Genomic DNA, 20,380 nt, shown 5'->3' with positions numbered 1-20,380 from the left:
TATTTGCGTCGTAAATTATGTCGGCCATTGTTTCAGACGTGTTTCAAGTGTCAACACACGCGCCCTTGAAGTGAACCTGTTATTGTTCTTGCATTTGCTTAAATTTCATAATTTAGTATTGACCACGACTGCGGTATGGAATACGGAATCTATGTACAAAATACCACCCGTATTTTTTTTTATAGAACAGGGGGCAAACGGGCAGGAGACTCACCTGATGTTAAGTGATACCGCCGCCCATGGACACTCTCAATGCCAGAGGGCTCGCGAGTGCGTTGCCGGCCTTTTAAGAATTGGTACGCTCTTTTCTTGAAGGACCCTAAGTCGAATTGGTTCGGAAATACTTCAGTTGGCAGCTGGTTCCACAAAGTGGTGGTGGTAACCCGTATCACCTTGACGTCCATCGTTCCACAACTAAGCGATTCTTAAGGCAATTTCTGCCACGCACCACCACCACGATGTGGAACCAGCTGCCCACTGAAGTATTTCTGAACCAATTCGACTTCGAATCCTTCAAGAAAAGGGCGTACCGATTCTTAAAATCTTAAATTTGGGTTTACTTTATTTTATTTATGTATCTTTGTCTATTAATGAACTTGCTTGATATCTCTTTTATATATATTGTTTATTTATGAAATCTGTTTTGTTCGGTGTTGCGTTAGTGTTTTCTTTTAATATGTATAAGCTGTAAGATTACTTATAATAAAATAAATTTTATTTTTTATTTTTATTTTATTTTATTTATTTCACTACATTTTTCTATCTTAACAGTAATTAATAAATCTTATCAACGACTTTTTGGGTCTAAGGCAAAGCAATTCTTAAAAGGCCGGCAGCGTGCTTGCGAGCCTTCTGGCAGTTGTCACTTAACATCGGATGAGCCTCCTGATCGTCTACCTCCTGTAATATAACATGAAAAAAAAATCTATACTAACATCGATAGTTCATGAAATTGTAGGGCCTGGTTATACTGTGATGTATCTTCAGGGCTCGTGTGAATACCTCGAATTTTATCTTTAGTTCCTGGGAATAAATGAAAGTCGCAGGGCGGCATATCAGGACTGTATGGCGGATTATCTCGACAGACGCTATAGTCAAATATTACACCGTTTTGCGGAGTGTGTTGAAGCATTGTCATTGGCGACACCAGTCAATGCTAAGTAGTTTCTGGTCGTCGGTTAAAGTTTTGGTGAATCCATCTGGTACAAAGCTCCCTGACCCTATATATTCATGTAATATTTTTTAAACTTGACTCATACCAATGCTTAGACTTGCCCGTATCTGCTGTTAGATTACTCTAACTATTCTCGTTATACGGTCCCCATCTCTTGCCCTGTCTTCCTCTTTTCCTTTTTCAATCTCGTGGTTGCCATTCTGTAATATTTTTTTTCCATTTCAATATGTTATCTCTTGTTGTGTGTCCGGTCTAGCGCCATTTCTATCGCCTCATTTTTTTAAGATAGAAATATAAATGTATATACATGTTTAAACTGTCTGAAATAAAAGGCTTTTACTGTAGATTTCAGCTGACGAAATTTCAATTTTGTTTCTGTTCAGTGGTCAATATAATAGCTACTTTCGTTACGGATCCAGTAATTACGATAATAGTTCTCAATCACGCAAATAGGAAACGGAAAGGCCAGTTCCGATTGAATTTTGAATGGGTTTGTGATCGTGAAGACACTTTCAGTTTTTAAATGACTTCAAAAATCCCGAAGGTATCAAAAATCATTGTGTATAGCAATAGTATAGTATTGCTACAAGTTCCCAAATAAAACAGGAAGAAAGAGAAGGAATAAGAAGAAATTCTACGCTAGTCTTAAATCGCCAAGCGGTATTTTACTTTATATAAATAATCTATATACTGTATAAGGTTCAAATTATATGTAATAGTTGTATTTAACGGTCGGAATTGAATTCATCTGTGTGGTCATGTTAATTATTTCGTCTATATATTTGCGTGTTGTACCCACAAGTGTGTAAGTGCGTGGTCCTATTTCACCATGCCTCCTGCTGATAGAGGACAAATCTTTGTTTTTAATTTATTTTATTATTCTTTATTACTCAAGATGTCATATGGAACATGATGTAATGGTTGTAGCTTACAAACGTTGTGTAAAAAAACTTGGCGATTAAAAAGAGTGGCGGAGAATTTATTGCCAGTTCCTCTCTTCCGATCTACGCCCTTGACTTGAGTTGTGGCAGAAAATGTAAAATTAGAAGCATTTAATATCTTTATTGATGTTCATTTACACAATGCAGTGTACATTGTGTTACCTAAATTAATAAATGATTTTGAATTTAACATAAGTAGACGTCGGAAGGAGTAAATGCCCGCAAAATATAATAATATTATTAATTCGAATTTTTAATGCTTTATTTAATCATTAGGCACCCATACACAAATTAAATATCACACGTCACACACAGAACATAAAACAATTATAAGTATATACAAAATATATGTGGAGAAAAGATAAAGTGATACACAAACTTTTTTTTTAAATTAATATCTTTTGTTTTCAGGTGTTAGCTGATAATGGTGTGATTTCGTCTTTTTGGTAAGTGTTCACATCCAAAGCCGTCGTCAAGGCATGGCTAAAACAATTTTCTATGTAACAATTTACTGGTGTTATACGTGTATCTTGAATGACAATGTGTGCATTTACCAACGGTGAAAGAAAACATCGTAAGGAACCAAACAAGACGTGTATTATACACAAAAGTCTCATCACCTACTTGCCTATAAGATTGACAAATGATAACCAAACATGTACATAAATATGTACATAAAAATCGGTATCTAATGGTGAACGATTGTTTAATCAGTCCAGTATTTCAGAACTAGTCTAGATTATGTCAAATAGCCTAGAACATGCCGTTAAACAAATGTAAATCAAAGACAATATAAATGTTTTTCCACGCAAACAAGTAGTGCTAACAGTATTTATGTAACTGACCTACTGAATCTAGAATCTAGGTAATACGCATGACTGAGCCATTGATAGGCACTGTCATGCTGGAGTAAAAAATCGTAAACGCGGCCTGAATATCGTTACACACTAAATTGATTCGCCGTTAATCGGAATATTTGGGATTGACTACATTTGTTGACTGTTAAAATTTAGTAAGAATATATAACTTAGTTCTGGTAGAAGAACGAAGATAATCAGGAATTTCGACTTAATCTATGTAGATTGTGATGGCCCTTTTACGCACGAAACCAATAATTAATCCACAAACTCAGATTGAAAACAATCTGAGATCAGACCGTGACAGTCGATCGATGTCGTATTTGCATCCGGATAACCAAACCCTACGAAGACAATCCATTTATGGCGACGGATAGAATGCAATCTCTTCGCTCTTTACACTCATTTGATTATCAATATAAACCAAATAAAGTAAATAAAACCATACAAATAATATTAAAATATACATGTCTATGTTTAAAACATATCAAATAGCCTTTTAATTATTTAAAAAAACCAGTAAGATACGAGTAAGAAACCATAAGATTTTCAGTTATTTTTTATTGTTGACCATATGTAATATGTATATGGACCCTTTTATCTGACCATGAGTCAGGTCCTGCCATTTTGGGCCCAGGACCCACTTACCGAGGGATCATTGCACCGTTTATGACCTAACTATTGCCTCATTTGACTACTGATTAGCTTAACCTAGAAATAATGTTCGTAACTTTATAGTTGTAAACCGTTTCTTTATTGAATATTGATTCTGGTAAATAGGTTACATATACAACCTTATCGCTAACAAGAGATTTATTTCATACTGAAAACAAAATGTAAAGGTACAAGTGCCTAACTAAATAAATAAAAAAAATAGAAAAAAAGTTATAATAATACTTTTTTTTTGTCTTGGCCTCAGATATTTGCTGATCAGCCTTCTGCCCTGTGATTTGAGACAGGTTTCCTTACGATATTTTGTTCACCATTGCAAAGCCGGGGTTCGACGACCATGAGATTCAAGATTAATCATAATTTAAATCATTTACGGATTTAGAAAAAATATTATTCTAATTATATTAGAAGCTTCCATTTATTATACAGTATGTACAATTTTCGTAACCTACATAATATTTTTTTTAATTTTCGTCGCTGTAGCAGTGTACCTTTAACTGAAATGAAAACTTCTCATATTATTAGGATAATATATATTTTTTGAAAAATACCTAAAACCGGGGAAAAAATACTTTTCTACTACGATTCGTTATTAGTAATCGCAAATATAGTAAGCTTTCAATACCAGTTCGATTAGATGAGAAAGCAAGTCGAAGAAATCGTGCGGCTTCTAAGAAATATAATTTATAACTTACGATTATAATTAACATCATAAACAAATATTCCTAGATTATCATTATTAGTTTAAAACTTTTTTGTATGAGGTGTTTTCAGTGGCAGAACAACACGAAACCACTTCGAGAATTTCATTTAAAATGAACTCTGATGAAGAGGTTTAGAGAGAATATTTTTTTAATAAATAAATAAATCAGTGGCGCTACAACCTCCTTAGGTCTTGGCCTCAGATTTCTGAATCTGTTTCATGATCTTTTTTAAATCTAATAGTCAAGTATTTCTACTATTTCTCCTAGTACTACTATTTCTTCTATTTCGTCTCTTTCTATCAAATTGAGTTTACGCTGCGATGGAAAGAGACTGCTTGTTAATTTATTTCCCTGACGAGTTGAAACTGTATTTGGTCAAAAAGACAGTAAATCTACTGTAATTACGGTATGTCTAGCAGTGGTCTAATCTCTGGCAGATGGTCACTCGACTGACGCAATGGTTCCGCTTTCCGACTTGTACAGTTCATATGTATTTTGAAAATTTGGGATATTTTTTTTTCTTAAATTAGCAATACATTAAATCATGGTTATGGTTTCACTTATCTTTGTCGTGTATTCAACTTCTGTTTATTCAAAGATTATTTCAGCTGAGTTTCATCATCGGACGTCTCTTCCACAACTGAGTGTTAAAAGGCAGTTTTTGCCGCGCACCACCACTTTGTGGAATCAGCTGCCCACTGGACTATTTTAAACCAATTTGACTTTTAGAAAGTTTTAGAACTCAAAAAAATCATTTTTTTTTTGAAAAATATTAAACTAATCTTGTACGTTGGTCACCCTATTAAACGTATGCGCCGAAACGCGTGCCCAATTAAATTACTACACTTTCACAGTGCGCATGAGTTGTTAATCCATAAACATCTTTGTTGTCTTCCGAATTCTTTCTTTTAAACAGGAACCTCTAGAAAGCATAGTCATGATTGGGCGAGTCCTTTGTGAAATCAATGAATAATAAATTAAAATATTTAAAATAGCCTATGGGGCCGTTCAGCTTAGCTTACTTTTGTTGACAAGAGGATTTATTTTACAAAACAGGGGGCAAACGGGCAGGAGGCTCACCTGATGATAAGTGATACCGCCGCTCAGGGACACTCAATGCCAGAGGGCTCGCGAGTGCGTTGCCGGTCTTTTCAGGATCTTTTATTTTGTAAGCATGTATATTTACTAACCCATTTGGGGCCGATCCCTCAAAAATATTAGTACATAAACGTATTAACATTTATGTACTAATATTTATTTATTCATGTAGGAATGCTCGAAAATGCATTTCACTTTCAAGCATAGACAATGTGTGGGAAATATGTGTAAAAAAGTAAATAATTACTGATGACGTAATCACCAAATAAGAAAATCTAAGAACCCCCCAACCCCCCTTCAGAACTTACGTAATACATGAACGCCCCCTTTAAGAACAACGCCTGAAATTAAAAATAATATCATACGCTGTAAATCAAACATTGCCTAGAAGCAGAGTTTTGTCCTTCATTGTGTTCCTAATGTCTTCTTCGTGCATCCCTTCTTCTTCTTCTTGTGGTGCCTTGGAGGTTGGCGGTTAGCTCGTCATACTTTTTATTCTTCGCCATCAGTTGCATCCCTAGACAGTTTAATATGAGTTCATTCAAGCGGCTGTTAAATTGGCATCTCCCGGCGTGCTCTCCAAAATCTCTCTTAACGTCTAGTCGGATTGTGGCCAGACGTACAGAAAACCTACGGTCTGTAGTATGTAAAACCAGGTTAAATTCTTTTAACAAGTGTACTAGGTTAAATATAACCTGTGGGTTCAAGAGCCTGAGTCCTGCAAATAACTAGTTTATTTAAAGCGCATAGTTGGATAATACGAGGCGTTAGACGTCAATTAGACACATAACTTGATTGTACTTCACCATAATTATCGCTGACGCGGGTCTATAGGGCTGTGTCTACGCTATTTTGAAACCGGCACCGCGAACTTCGTTTCTTCTTAATGTGATTTTGCTTAGCCTACCTCAATACATACCAACAACCTCAGATTTCTGAATCTGTTTCATGATCATAATTAAATCTAATATGCAAGTAGGTGATCAGCCTTCAGTGCCTGACACACGTCGACTTTTTGGGTCTAAGAGATGTCGGTTTCCTCACAATGTTTTTCTTCAGCGTTCGAGCAAATGTTAAATGAGCACATAGAAAGAAAGTCCATTGATGCACAGCCCGGGGTCGAACCTAAGTTAATTAACGAACCTAAATTATTTTCCAAATAGTCAACCCTAAATAAACTGCCATACTGAACTTGATTTATTAATAAATTTTTACGTATATAATTACGTCATTATTGACGATATAATTACTCGGTAATTACTAATTGATAGATTAACATATTAATTATTACATAATGATCATTAAGTAATGAGTTTGTTAATATTGACCTAGTGGATAACTGGTTGATTCTTAACCAGGGTTGAACAAAAAATATGGAATTAATATATTTGATTTATTTTTATATATCTCCCATTAGGGACTGAAAAGGTAGGCTAGGCATTAGCCTAGCCTACCTTTTACCAGTTATGTAAATAAATGTTAATACTATGGACAAAACACAATACTAGAATGTTAATATGTTTTTAAAAAGTCGCCCGAGTTTTCTGCCTGTTTGTTACACAAAAAAACATTCAAATGTAGCTTCATAATAATTATCTTATGTAATGTTACAAATATTACAGTTATTTTATCATTGCGCAAAATCATGCAGAAATATCACGTGAAATGTTTACTAACGAGATTAAATGATAAAGCCTGATATCTGGTTGAATAATACTAACTGGATTTGGCGGGAAAGTGTGAAAGTGACAGCGGGCGTTACGTGACAGTTTTCAAGGATCGGGTCATAGATAATCGTTCCCGTTACCATGGTTACCATTGCATAGGGTTTTTAAATAAAGGATGCTACTATCTTGATTATTTTATTAACACCGGTGATCCCAGAACTGGAACTGTCCTCGCTCGGCGAATAAGTTTCGCAATACAAAAATGCAGCCAGCGTGAAACATTTTAAATTTTATTTATTTATTTAAGTTCACATCAAAAAATATTAAAAAAAACCAGTTTTTTTATTCTATATCAATTTTGGTAAAGAGAGAATGTATGAATTAAAAAAAACGTGGGGCTGATTGCCGCGGTAAAGCTATGGCATAGCATTTTTATAAACTTATGCAATAATAATAATTTATTTATTTTTTATTAATGGAGTAATTTTTTTTGACATTAATTTATTCTATTACTCTAGTATTCTACCAGACTCAGAGTAACACGCCTATATAATCTATCTCACTCTAACGCGTACCTGCTGCACCGGCCATGCTTACCTTACGTCTCCGATCTCGTCAGAGAGATGAGACGCAGTATGCGTTCTGTCCCACTCTAACGCGTATTGGCCGCAATTATACGTCATCGTGTGTTAGGTTTATGATCGTTACGGAATTCCTTGATTCGGTTGCCGTACTAATAGCCCGCGACTAAATCTTATTGCATAGCTTAAAACAATGTATTTTTTATATTCGACTTTTTTTATATTTAATGTTATAAAAACCAATTATAAGGTTTTAATCAAATTTCAATAATCGTGTAAATCGATTGTAACCACTAAACGAGTCGAGGTCATCAGGCCGTGGTCACGGACGTCGTACGGAACTGTCGCGGTGTGACTGCATTCCAATTGATGCAGTTAAGTTATAGTTGGTTGGTAAACAAATCAGAGGCGCCACAACTTTATGTCTGGGCCTCAGATATCTGTTACATGATTATTTGTTTATCTAATAGGGCAGTGTTGGCCTAGTGGCTTCAGCGTGCGACTGTCATACCTGAGGTCGTAGGTTCAATCCCGGGCTAGGCACCAATGCCCTTTCTTTCTATGTGCGCATTTAACATTTACTCTAACTGTGAAGGAAAACATCGTGAGGATACCGACATGTCTTAGACACAAAAAGTCGAGGGCGTGTGTCAGGCACTGGAGGATCACCTACTTGCCATAAGATTTAAAAATGTTCATGCAATGGATTCAAAAATCTGAGGCCAAGACCTAATTAGGCTGTAGCGCCACTGATTTTTTTTAAATAGGCAAGTCAATCAGCCATCTGTGCCTGACACAAGCCGTCGTCTATAGCCTTAAAATAGGCTTTAGTCTCGGAGATTACCTATTTATTACCGCAATATTCTGAGTAAGCATTCTTTTGAGGTCTGAGAACAGGAATACGTCGCTTGGGGCTAAATCTAAATAATATATATATAAGTTCCTGTGTGAACTCTTGCTGCAAGAAGTTAAGCAAATATCCAGCTAAGTAGTAAAACGGTTTTGTGGTTGTAATTTTTTTAATTACATTAATTTTCATAGAACATTCGAATTTATCAATTAATTAATTTTATTGCTGTTAGTGCCCGCCCGTTAAGTGAAAAAATTGTCCACAAGATAGTTTTTGTCAAAATATCCATTTTATTGAGCAGGTATTTTATATATATATATATAATAGGGGGACAAACGAGCCTGTGGGACGCCGAAAAAGGGCAGTCATTGCAGCCCATAGACACCCATTTTAGTGGTGCGAATTTTGAATATAGGTCGAATCTCTTAGGGAAGACCTCCACCGTTAGTAATAATTTAGGCTAGATCGTAATTGGTGTCTTTGTGCAGAGAATTTAAACATTTACAGACAATATAAAATTTGCAAACGATTGCTTCTTTTGTAATCGTTGAAAATCCAAAATATTTATTTGTGAGACATTTGAATAATAGATTAAAAATACTATTTATGGTACGTTAAAGTGGATTACTTGTATTCTAATGAACTTTCATAGGGTTTCTCTGATTATGTCTATATTTATCTGCATGTAAAACACGTTTTTAAAATCGTGATTATGATTAAAATTATGTTTCGTATTCGTTTCGTTTATTTCAAAGGAAATATTTCCTAGGAAATTTATAGACTTGCGAATTTTGGTATATTTCGGTGACACGAATATAATTTAAAAAAAAACCACTTTTTTAACGGATTAGAGTTATGTATTATTAAAAATTTAACTTAATTATTTAAACATAATTTTAAATTTAACCGACGTTTGCGTGCTTTACAGCGTGCGTGGTCACGGTGACTGATGATAAAAGGTGTTAGGGCGATGTGGGAAGGCAAGTGCCGAGTTTTCAATCTCTAATTTATATAGTGCTTATGCATAATACTGAATTGATCACATTGTGATAAATATATGATAAAATTGAGAACTAATGCTACTTAGTGACTAAGTCGAAATCCCAATTTTATTAAATTTTCTCGATAGAAAAAAATTGCAAAGTGACATCTAAAATTGTACAATAAACCGATAGTATTCAATAAATACTTCGAATTAGATCATAAAACTTTTCACAATAATTGAACTCAACATTCTGTAGGTAGTGAGTGTTTTATTATTTTTAATTATTAATTATTTACACTTTTAAACAAGATTATCTGATATAGCAGGCGTCAAAAAAGTATCACAGCTGTAGAAAATGTTGTATTATTATATTGACCAGAGATTACAATAATAAATAACTTTAACCCGTTAAAAAAGTGTTTTTCTTTAAATATGTAAAAGTTATGTTAATAAAAGACAATACTATAATTTTTTAATTGAATTAATTAGCAGAAACTAAGTAATAATTAACACAAATAAACTTAAATTATTCTAATCGTAATTAATTGTGTAACACTTCCTGTAATTGAAGGTTAATTCAAATTACAGCGATAAAAGGTAGAAAAAATTGCAAAACGCAAAAATGCGGTTTTTAAAAAATACTTCCCCAATCTTTTAAGCAAATCTTTATCTTATATCGAAAACATCAACGTAAACTAATGAATTAAATATTTTTATATTTTTAATAATTTTACTAACATAGTTATAAGTTTTACTATAATAACAACATATTATGGACTTATTAATTAGTCTGAAATAAATGATTTTATTTTATTTATTTATTTATAAACGAGTAATTCTTGTATATATATAATTGGTCTATATATATATTTTGGAATCGGCTCCAACGATTTCCATGAAATATAGTATACAGGGTGTTTCGGGGGCGATAAATCGATCTAGCTAGGAATCATTTCTAGGAAACGTCATTTTATTCGTGTTTTTTTTTATTCTGACGTATACAATTCTCTAGTCTGAAATTAAATTTATCTATTTTTCATTACCCATATAATTATTATTAGTAGGTAAAGAATATTATAAATACTGTATATTAGTGTGTTAAATTGAAACAATTGAAAATACCGTAGACTAAACGGAATGGCGAAAATTAAATTACTAAACACAGCGCAATAGGACAATTGATGTGATGAGCAAATGTCCTATTGAGTCCAAAACAACTTAAGGCGTATTCACAAGATCCCATAGACAAATCTCCCTTCTGTCGTTGCGACTTGCGAAAAAATTTTTTTTTCATCATTTTATATTTCATCATTATTGTAAGTATGTAATACGTACTTAAATATAATTTCCAAAAAACACAATTTAATATAAAACTATAGTCGACTTATACAATAATATACATAATATAAAACTGTAACCTATCACCTATGCTTCGGGTCTGAAATTATATTTATCTGTCTGTCTCGCTCGCACTTACCATTCTCAATGGAGGGGCGAGAGTTCGCGAGTGCGTTGCCGGCCTTTTAAGAATTGAAAAATACTAAATACTTTTTTTTTATTTTTGATCGAACCAAATACAAACTTTGTATTACAATTTAAGTCACGTCCATGGGCGAAGTCGGCATCTTTAGTGTTATGTGCGTGAGATGCTTAACTGTTTGATGGTCCATTTCCCTTATATTAGCAACCATACCTCAATTGGCCCACTTGTGTGCCACATCGTTTGAATTGAGATACTTTCCATGTTCCTTTGACTGCAGACGCCATTAATGTGAAAACTCTAAAATAATATCTTTTCATCACAGCGTAATCTTAATATATATATAAATCTCCTGTCGCGATGTTTGTCCGCGATGGAATCCTAAACTACTTAACCGATTTTAAATTAAATTGGCACACCGTGAGCAGTCTGGTTTTATAGTCGCAATATTATTTTATTGCAAATTATTTGTTTATTATTTGATACAATTCTAACAGATGGCGCTGTGTTAAAAGTACCAACGTTTCACATAAGTTCTCCTACCGTTTCCCTTGAATAGTTTATTATATAATACATAACTATAATCCATAAAAAAGTGTTTTTCTTTAAATGTGTAAAAGTTATGTAAATAAAAGACAATACTACTATGTAATAATAAAAACCTAAGCCATAGCAACGCTTGGCCGAGTCTGCTAGTTATTATATAAAAGTCATAGGATCTTCATACCTTTCAAAATAACGTAAAAATTTAGGTTAACATAGTATACTTATGACCGTCAGAAAAGAAGTTGAATTAATACGGGCGTAGAGCAGGCAAGAACTGGCAAGAAACTCTCCACCGCTGTTTTAATCGCCAAGTTTTGAGTCATACAAATTGTTTAAACTGGAGCGAATAAATCCCAATGTTTAGGATCATTTAGGTATTCGTCAAATTGATAAAATATTTTAATGAATAATTCAATAGTTTATTCTAGAAACAGTTGTGACTCTAAAAATTATATATACATAATATGTCGTAGTAAAGTAGTTAAATCAGGGAGTTAATTGAATCTCAAGACAGTTAATTAAAGATCGATATTCAATCAAGTCGCTAGCATTTTGATTAAAATAAAGCAGCGTCGTAAACGTTAACTATCTGTCGTACCGAAAGCCAGCGTGTTGACCAGAAAAGTAAAACAAGATGGCGGTCACGACATCAGCTGATTACATTTAGAGTCTGTTGGTTTGTTGTGTGAGTGGTCTGGGCCTTAGATCCGTTTCATGATTATTCATTTTTAATAGACAAGTACACTACACAGAGTTTTTGGCCTGAATATGAAGTGTGATTCTCAACCACTCCGCGGCAGTAAATATTTTTTAGCTTTTTCTTTGTGTGCCGCCAAATTTTAAAATCGTTAATTGTGTGCCGTCAAACTTTAAAATCATTAAATATGTGCCGTGACAAAAAAAAGGTTGAGAATCACTGCTCTAGAGTCTAGAGTCTAGACAAACTTATAAACACAACTATTTATTATTTATTAACACTTCGTTGCATTACATAAAAGGTAAAAAAAATATATTAAACATAATTTAATGAAAAGCAACTGGCTATATTATATTTGTAAGTATTAATCAATATATTTTTAGTCAGACGTCGGTTATATTCTAAATGTTTAATTAAATATAATAATAAGTTTATATTTAGAGCAGTGTTGGCCAAGTGGCTTCAGCGTGCGACTCTCATTCCTGAGGTCGTAGGTTCGATCCCCGGCTGTGCACGAATGGAGTTTCTATGTGCGCATTTAACAATTGCTCGAACGGTGAAGGAAAACATCGTGAGGAAACCGCACTGGAGGCTGATCACCTACTTGCCTATAAGATTAAAAAATGATCATGAAACAGATTCAGAAATCTAAGGCCAAGACCTAAAGAGATTGTAGGACCACTGATATATATTTAATTAATAAACAGTTGGCAAATACGAGAGTTTAAATTAGATTTCTAACCGTTAAATTAAAGACTTAAATTTTATTAAATAATTACCCAATTCACCTATTTTATATAATGCGTTGCGTAATTCGTCACGGTCTGCAATATGCATTTACAGTGATTAAGCGGAATTTTAATTTATTATATAAATTATTGCTTCAGTTGCATTTTGTTGAAAATAGAAACTTACAAAGAAATTCGGTGCATATATGTTTAATAACAGTTTATTTAGTTCATCTACTTAGCAATAGGTGGCGCGATTACGGCCACTGTAAATGTCCTGTATAGAAAAGATAGTTTGCAAAATATATATATACGATGTGTTGAAATTTAATAAATAAATGCACACCTTCCGGCTATGAGATGGGGATTTCACATCACATGAGACTTCTTCCCGTTTATGTTCTTAAAAAAAAATAATCAAGACGTCTTATTGAAGTAGTTGGAAATGACATTATTTCTTTAATTATTGTGGTCAGTAATTCAATAATCCTTTAAGGGCCTCATAGCCAAACGGTAAATGCCTTTACGGCCAACGGCCAGATTCCATCTCAAAAAATATAAATTACCCGCCTGCTCACACCGGCTGAGAAGGTGAGCTTTCAACTTAGTAGTTACTTCGTATTTTACGTACTTCAGTTTTTTTTTTAATTGGCTAGTGGGCCAACCTCCCCGGCGACTTCCGCCCCGGGGCCGAGGAAGCTAAGCTAAAGTAAGTTATTCAGTACTAGCTGACCTGGCAAACGTCGTCTTGCCAAACTACTACCTTTAACTCAGCGCCATCTGTTAGAATTGTATCAAATAATAAACAAATGTTAATGTTATCGTAATTTTAGTAAGGATGCCTATTTTTTTGAAAATGAAATATAGCCTATGTCACTCAGGAATGATGTAGCTTTCCAACAGTGAAAGAATTTTTCAAATCTGCCAAGTAGTTTCGGAGCCTATTCAATTCATACAAACAAACAAACAAAAAATCAAACCTTTCCTCTTTATAATATTAGTATAGATAAGTTCTTTATTTGAAGTAAAAGAATAATGTTGTTTTGGACATGAGTGAGGTGGTTGAGGGTCGGTTTTGCTATTACTTACTTACTTACTTACTTACGTACTTCAGTTAGCTAGGCCTTAATTGATGACTGCTGCAGTTCGGCCATTCTTCAGGAGACCACCTCGCAATTGAGCTATTAAACTAAAGTGGGCTCAACTGTCAAGCTTCAGGCAAACAGCGAGAAAAAGTCATACTTTACCTTTTTTTATTGTTTTATGGTATTTATTGCTAGACAATAATTATTAGTATTATAAACATGAGAGCTTTACAGCTATTTTTAGTTATAATTAAACATATGCATTCAAAGTCCCGATTCTAAAAGGAATCTAAAACACGCTAGATTTTTTCTATTTACCCCTTAGACAAAAAGCACTAGATTTTGCGGTAAAAAAGCGCTAACGTATCCAAAATTCAGCTAGATCCAGCCAAGGCGCATAGGCGTGTATCTATTTTAGTATTCACAGCGTTAAATCAATAAACAAAGTGCAAAGCTTCCGCCACTGTTCAGTGCATTTAACACATTGTGTTTACATTGCACATCGTTGCACCATTGGCTAAGTTTATCAATGAATTAGTGTTAAGTCAAGAGATACAGCGATTTAAAATTATAAAGCCGCTTTAATACTACTTTTTATGCTAGAAAACTTTTAATTGTGCATCTGTTATTCTTAACAATATTATTAAGTTATAATAATAGTTAAAATGGTAAATAGAAAATTAAAATTCTTCGCGTATATACTTAACAGAATAAACACTATTTATCCCAAGTTTCTGAGAGATAGAGAGAAATCTGATACCTAATCTCTAAAAATTGGATATGTAACATTATTATTATTTTTTTAAACATTTTTATGTTTGCCATAATTGTGAAATAAAGATTGTAAACATATATACTTTAAAAAATAAATATGCTGCATATTAAAATATAGTTCAAACAAATCGCTTATAACTTGTAATTCTAAAATTTTGATCGACATGTCTGTACTCTTACCTACTGTTAATGGAAGTATGTATATAGAGAATAGTCATAAAAGTTCTTCAAAAGCTTCTGTCTAGAGCTTTATTTTATTGGCACGATTTCCGACCTCAACAAAAATCATGATAATCAGGAGTTAGCCTTAAACGGTTACTGAAAACGGTTCACATATTTTCAATGAAACACCTTGTTTGAAGATGGATAACAACTGTCTTTGAACATAAGCTTATAACTAAGATAACATTGAGGGTAGTGGGTTTGTGATGCTGTATTAACAAAATACTAACTTGGCTTGTAAATCTATGTCATTGGACATCACGGATACGAGAATATTAAACACAGGCAATTTAACTTTTGAAGTGAAACTTCTTTAGGCGCATCAAGTTATTTTTTCACGGATGAAACGCAAAAATAATATTAGCGTCACGAAGATGTGCAGCGTTGAAGAAAAGGAACGATTTCGAACGAGAGCGATTGAGAGAGAGTGCGAAAGAGCGAATGTCGCATGAAGCAATAAACAATGGAGCGAGAGGTGGGAGAGTAAGAAAGATTGAAAGAGTAAGGGAGATCGAGAAAAAATACACGCTATTTGTTAATGTATATGTTTAGTTGTTACATATATGAACTTAAGATGGAAATTCTGTCACATAACGTTGAGTGCAGTAAACAAAGATTTTTATACATTTATATTATCATTAGCTCACATATAGTGTGTAAACAGTGTGAATATAGATATACAAATACATGGAGTCATATATTTGTATATCTATATATAGTCATTGAGACTCAATGCCAGGGCTCGCGAGTGTGTCGCCGGCCTTTAAATATTCCACAGATAATGAGTAAATTTCACAGAATCACCGAAGCTTGGAAAGCGATTTAAGGTCAAACTAATCGATTAATGAAATGTCAATGACAATTTAAAATTAAACGATCCATTTTGTTTTCTGATCTTTTGATTACTTAAGGTTTAATACTTTTGTTTGACTAGATACTGTACTATATTAATAAATACAGTAGATACATAAAATACACATAAATATAGTACGTACAATAAGTGTACATTATAGTACTTACATGAATAAAAGATTTAAAAAAAAACTTGGCGATTGAAAAAAGGTGGCGGAGATTTTATTACCGGTATCTTCTCTTCCGTTCTACGATATGAGAACTGGCAGTAAATGTAAAATTTAATATATATTTCGTTTTTTGACATTCATAACTGTATATTGTGTTACCTATATGAATAAATGAGTTTTGTCTTTGATTAAGATACGTTCACAAGACCAAGGATTATATCCACTGGTATTTACAATATATTTATTAATTACTTTAACTGTTAATGTAATTTGAATGAAAGTAACAATGGTTCGCGGTGTCGCACAGGGATTTGTGGTTAGGCTCGTGTGTCACACCGGTATTGATACATGAGCAGTTCCTGCAACAGGAAGAGATTGACATAATTTATTTATAAAAATATATAGAAATGGACTACCGACGACTAGACTAGACTAGACGACGAGAGACTTTCGATTAAGCGACTTCAACAAAAAAACGTGTGGCACTCACTTTATCAACTTATACATTATTTATTTAGTTTTTATTTAAGCAGTATTTTTTTTCTATGTATGTAATCAATCTATCACTCTATCAGACTATGTTACCGATCTCGCCAGAGAGATGTGAATACGCAGTATGCGTTATGTCCCGCTCTAACGCGTATTGGCTGCACCTATATTTTGTCATCGTGTGTTAGGTTTTTTTTCGTTACGGAATTTCTTGATTCGGTCACCGCGCTCAAAGGCCGCGATAAAATCTATGCAATAGCTTAACGTGATTATTCATGTTTTTAGAGAGGTTATCCTCTCTTTATAATCATTAAAAATAATTTTAAAACTACTATTTATTACAAGTCTCTTGAGAATGGTGGACTAAATATTAATAAGGTCACCATTACATATATACCTACACAACTTATATACTAATCACGTGAACACGCAATTATAACAAACCATTGTACTTTGTAGTCCGTGACATAGACTAACGTCATAGACACACCAGACGCCTGTCATAGATAAACTTAGTTTTAATAACTTAGTAACTTTTTTAAATTTACATTTACTGCCATGTCGCAAGTCTACTACTTTACCTGGCAGTAAATATATGTTCCGCCACTATTTTTAATCGCCAAGTATTGATACATACAAATTGTTTCAACTTGAACAAATCAATGCCAAGGATTAGGATCATTTAAATAATCGTTAAATTTATAAATTTTTTTCTTGATTAATTAAATTTAACGAGAGTTTTGAATTTATTCTAATACATAAAAAATCATTCCTTTTAAGCTACAAATACATGTGCAGAACTTTTACTATTTACATGTCTATAATTTTTGGCTATATATAACTGGAGTAATCTGAGTCGTGTTATATCTTATATCTGATATTTGTAGCGTAACGGAAAGTGTGCTGATTGATTTATTGACGACATAATTGGGTGTACAATTGTTGCCGTTAAAATGCAATTTATTTCAATTATAACTGTCGACCCCATTGCGTTATTAAATCATTTTCAATTTAACTATTTTGACGGGTACCTAGCGTATAACCTATTTCGTTTACACTTATGAATAAATTTATGACTTTTAAAGAGAAACTTTTTTACGGAACGTCACGAAGATGTGCAACGTTTTTGTCGAGGAAAAGGGAAAGAGCGAATAAGACCGATTTTTATTTATTTACTAGCTGACCTGGCAAACGTTGTTTTGCTATGTTTTTGTGCCAAAAAATTAAAGTTTATAATTAACAAAAAAAACATAAAGCATGATTGTAGAGGGGTGAAAATTTAGGGTTGCATGTATTTTTGTATGGTGTATCGTAAAAAAATAAAAACGAAAAATTTTGTCTAAAAAATAAATAAATAAATTTAGGGGTGGACCACCCTTGACATTTAGGGGGATGAAAAATAGAGGTTGTTCGATTCTCAGACCTACCCAATACGCACACAAAATTTCATGAGAATCGGTCGAGCCGTTTCGGAGGAGTTCGGTTACTAACCCCGTGACACAAGAATTTTATATATTAGATATTATCATTAGCACGTATGCAGTGTGTAAGCATATACCGGTACTTGATCATCTATTGGGGCTTTTATCTTAGTAATAAATAATTTACTAAGAAGTTTCACTTCTGACATGTGTCAGACATTGTGCGCACACACTTTTTTTAATAGAACTAACGGGCTGGTGGTTGATGTTAAGTGATACACATCCATGCCCATGGACACTCAATGACATGAAATTAAATTCTGTCCATTGCTCTTTTGGTCTCCCCGTTTCATCGTTTTGGATCAGTTCTGAGATGGCAATATAATATCATGATAATTTGTCTCCAGCACTGTTTCTGATGCCTTCGTCCCACCAATCCCATCGAAGGCTCAGGAGTGGCTCAGAGCGGGTTCGATTATCCAATTAAGGCGCGTCGAGTGCAACGCACTGTACTTCTATTGTCCTGTGTTAGGGCTGACAAAATGGGGCACGGCAATGCGTCCAATCTTCGTCCATCCTTTTCTCGAAGCTGTCCAGTTCTGACCTATATTTTCGGTGTAAAAGAGCAGTGTTAGCCTAGTGGCTTCTCGTGAAAGTGCGATTCTCATCCCTGAGATCGTATGTTCGATTGGCTGTGCATCAATGGATTTTCTACAAGCGCATTTAAGATTTGCTTGAACTGTGATGGGAAAAATCTTGAGGAAACTGGCTTTCCCTAGAAAAAGACGAAGTGTGTCTGGCATAGCAGGCTGATAAACGCAGGTTCAGGTACAGGAACCAAATTTTATATAAGTTTTAATTATTTTTCTTACTATGTAGGTTAAGAATATTGTTTATACAAAATATATTTTTATTGTCATTTTTTTAATCATATTCACACGAAGATCGTGGCAGCCCTATTACGAATAGACATCGCATGTCGCGAAACAGGAAGAAATAATGGCATTTGAGTTAATATCTTATTGTAAACGTGTTAAATGTATTAAATAACCATTTGAAAAAATATTTGTTTAACTAGCTCAGTAAGCAATTTTTATCGCCTAACCAATGAAAGTCGTGTTTTAGATTATACTCAAAACTCAAACCCAAAATTACTTTATTAATATAGGTAAATAAGTACACTTATTAATGTTAGAAAAGAAGATAAATTAATTCTGAATTTACATTTACTACCAGTTCGCTAGGGTGTAGTGCGGGCCGTTGGAGGATTGTCCACAGTGGTCTCAGTTGCGTCATAATCTTTGTTCTGTGGTGGGTTATAATCTTGCTTTACCTTGTGTTGTAAATAAAATGCTCGGCAGTGACGAGGTATGGAATGCAGTGGTATCCTTCTGTGAGCATGTAATGCTACAGAAGGAGTCAGCAGAACGAGAAAGGGAGCGCTTTAGGACGAATCCTAGGGGTAGAAGACGGGGAGGAAATAGGAGAAGATATGCCCATCTCTTACCTCTTATGTAGTGTATTGCACCGAAGCTTTTTGAGTGTATTATGCCGTTGAGGTCCCGGTAGAATGCGATAGCGACCCCAGAGCCTCTGTAACGCGGCTTTGTAGGTATTTGTCGAGGTGTTTTTAGTGGGTATTGTTCACCCAGTCTCTGAATAGCAGAGATTTTGGTGTGGGTCGAGTCCCACATACCCCTGCAACTTCCTAGGGCAGGGGATGCGCAAATGCATTTCCACCTCGAATAACAAAAAAAAAAAAAAAAAAAAGGGGGTAGTGCGGGCAAGAAGATCTGGCAAGAAATTCTCCGCCCCTCTTTTTAAGCGCCAAGTTTTGAGTCAAACTGTTTGCATTAAATCAATCATTAGGACAAGGATTAGGATCATTTAAGTAATCGTCAAATTACTACTACTATATTATATATATACACAAATACATATATTACTACATATTTCAATTTTATATTTATGGGATCCCAACGCAGAAATCCTCCAGCTGCAATCTGAAGTTTAAGAGCTTGCTCATTGCTTGCATAGAGAGATTGCTCATGGGCGGCGGTATTTCTTAACATCAGGTGAGCCTCCTGCCCGTTTGGCCCCTGTTCTAAAAAATTAGGCCTTAAAAAAATAAGGTACCTTTATAGCGTTGGCTAGTATTTAGATCATATATGGGCAACCACAACATATATAGCCTGTAAGACATTTCAAAAAATCCAAATTAAAAAAAATATTACATTAGATACACATTAGACTATAATACTAATATTTATCCAAAAAATACCTAGAAAGAGACGATTCCGCAGCTTAGAAATTAGCAAAATTGATTTGTGCGTTCACTACTCATAAATGCAAACAGTTCTTTTCATTATGAGAATCAATAAATCACA

The 20,380-nt window shown here is 33.9% G+C and overlaps 1 protein-coding gene across 4 annotated transcripts in view; it reads left to right on the top strand.

Annotated features, from left to right (window-relative positions):
* The window catches only part of LOC110995854 (GAS2-like protein 3), a 77,702-nt gene that overhangs the window by 29,649 nt on the left and 27,673 nt on the right, over positions 1-20,380 (top strand). For all 4 annotated transcript variants that reach the window (XM_045633436.1, XM_045633437.1, XM_045633438.1 and 1 more), the window contains one exon: positions 2,527-2,561. The gene's annotated coding sequence lies outside the window, so the exon portion shown is untranslated. The remainder of the gene's footprint in view (positions 1-2,526; positions 2,562-20,380) is intronic.

This window comes from Pieris rapae, chromosome 23 (genome assembly GCF_905147795.1).
Source record: "Pieris rapae chromosome 23, ilPieRapa1.1, whole genome shotgun sequence".
Taxonomy (NCBI): domain Eukaryota; kingdom Metazoa; phylum Arthropoda; class Insecta; order Lepidoptera; family Pieridae; genus Pieris; species Pieris rapae.
Note: the sequence above shows the minus strand (reverse complement) of the source record. Positions and strands in the feature narration are given on the sequence as shown.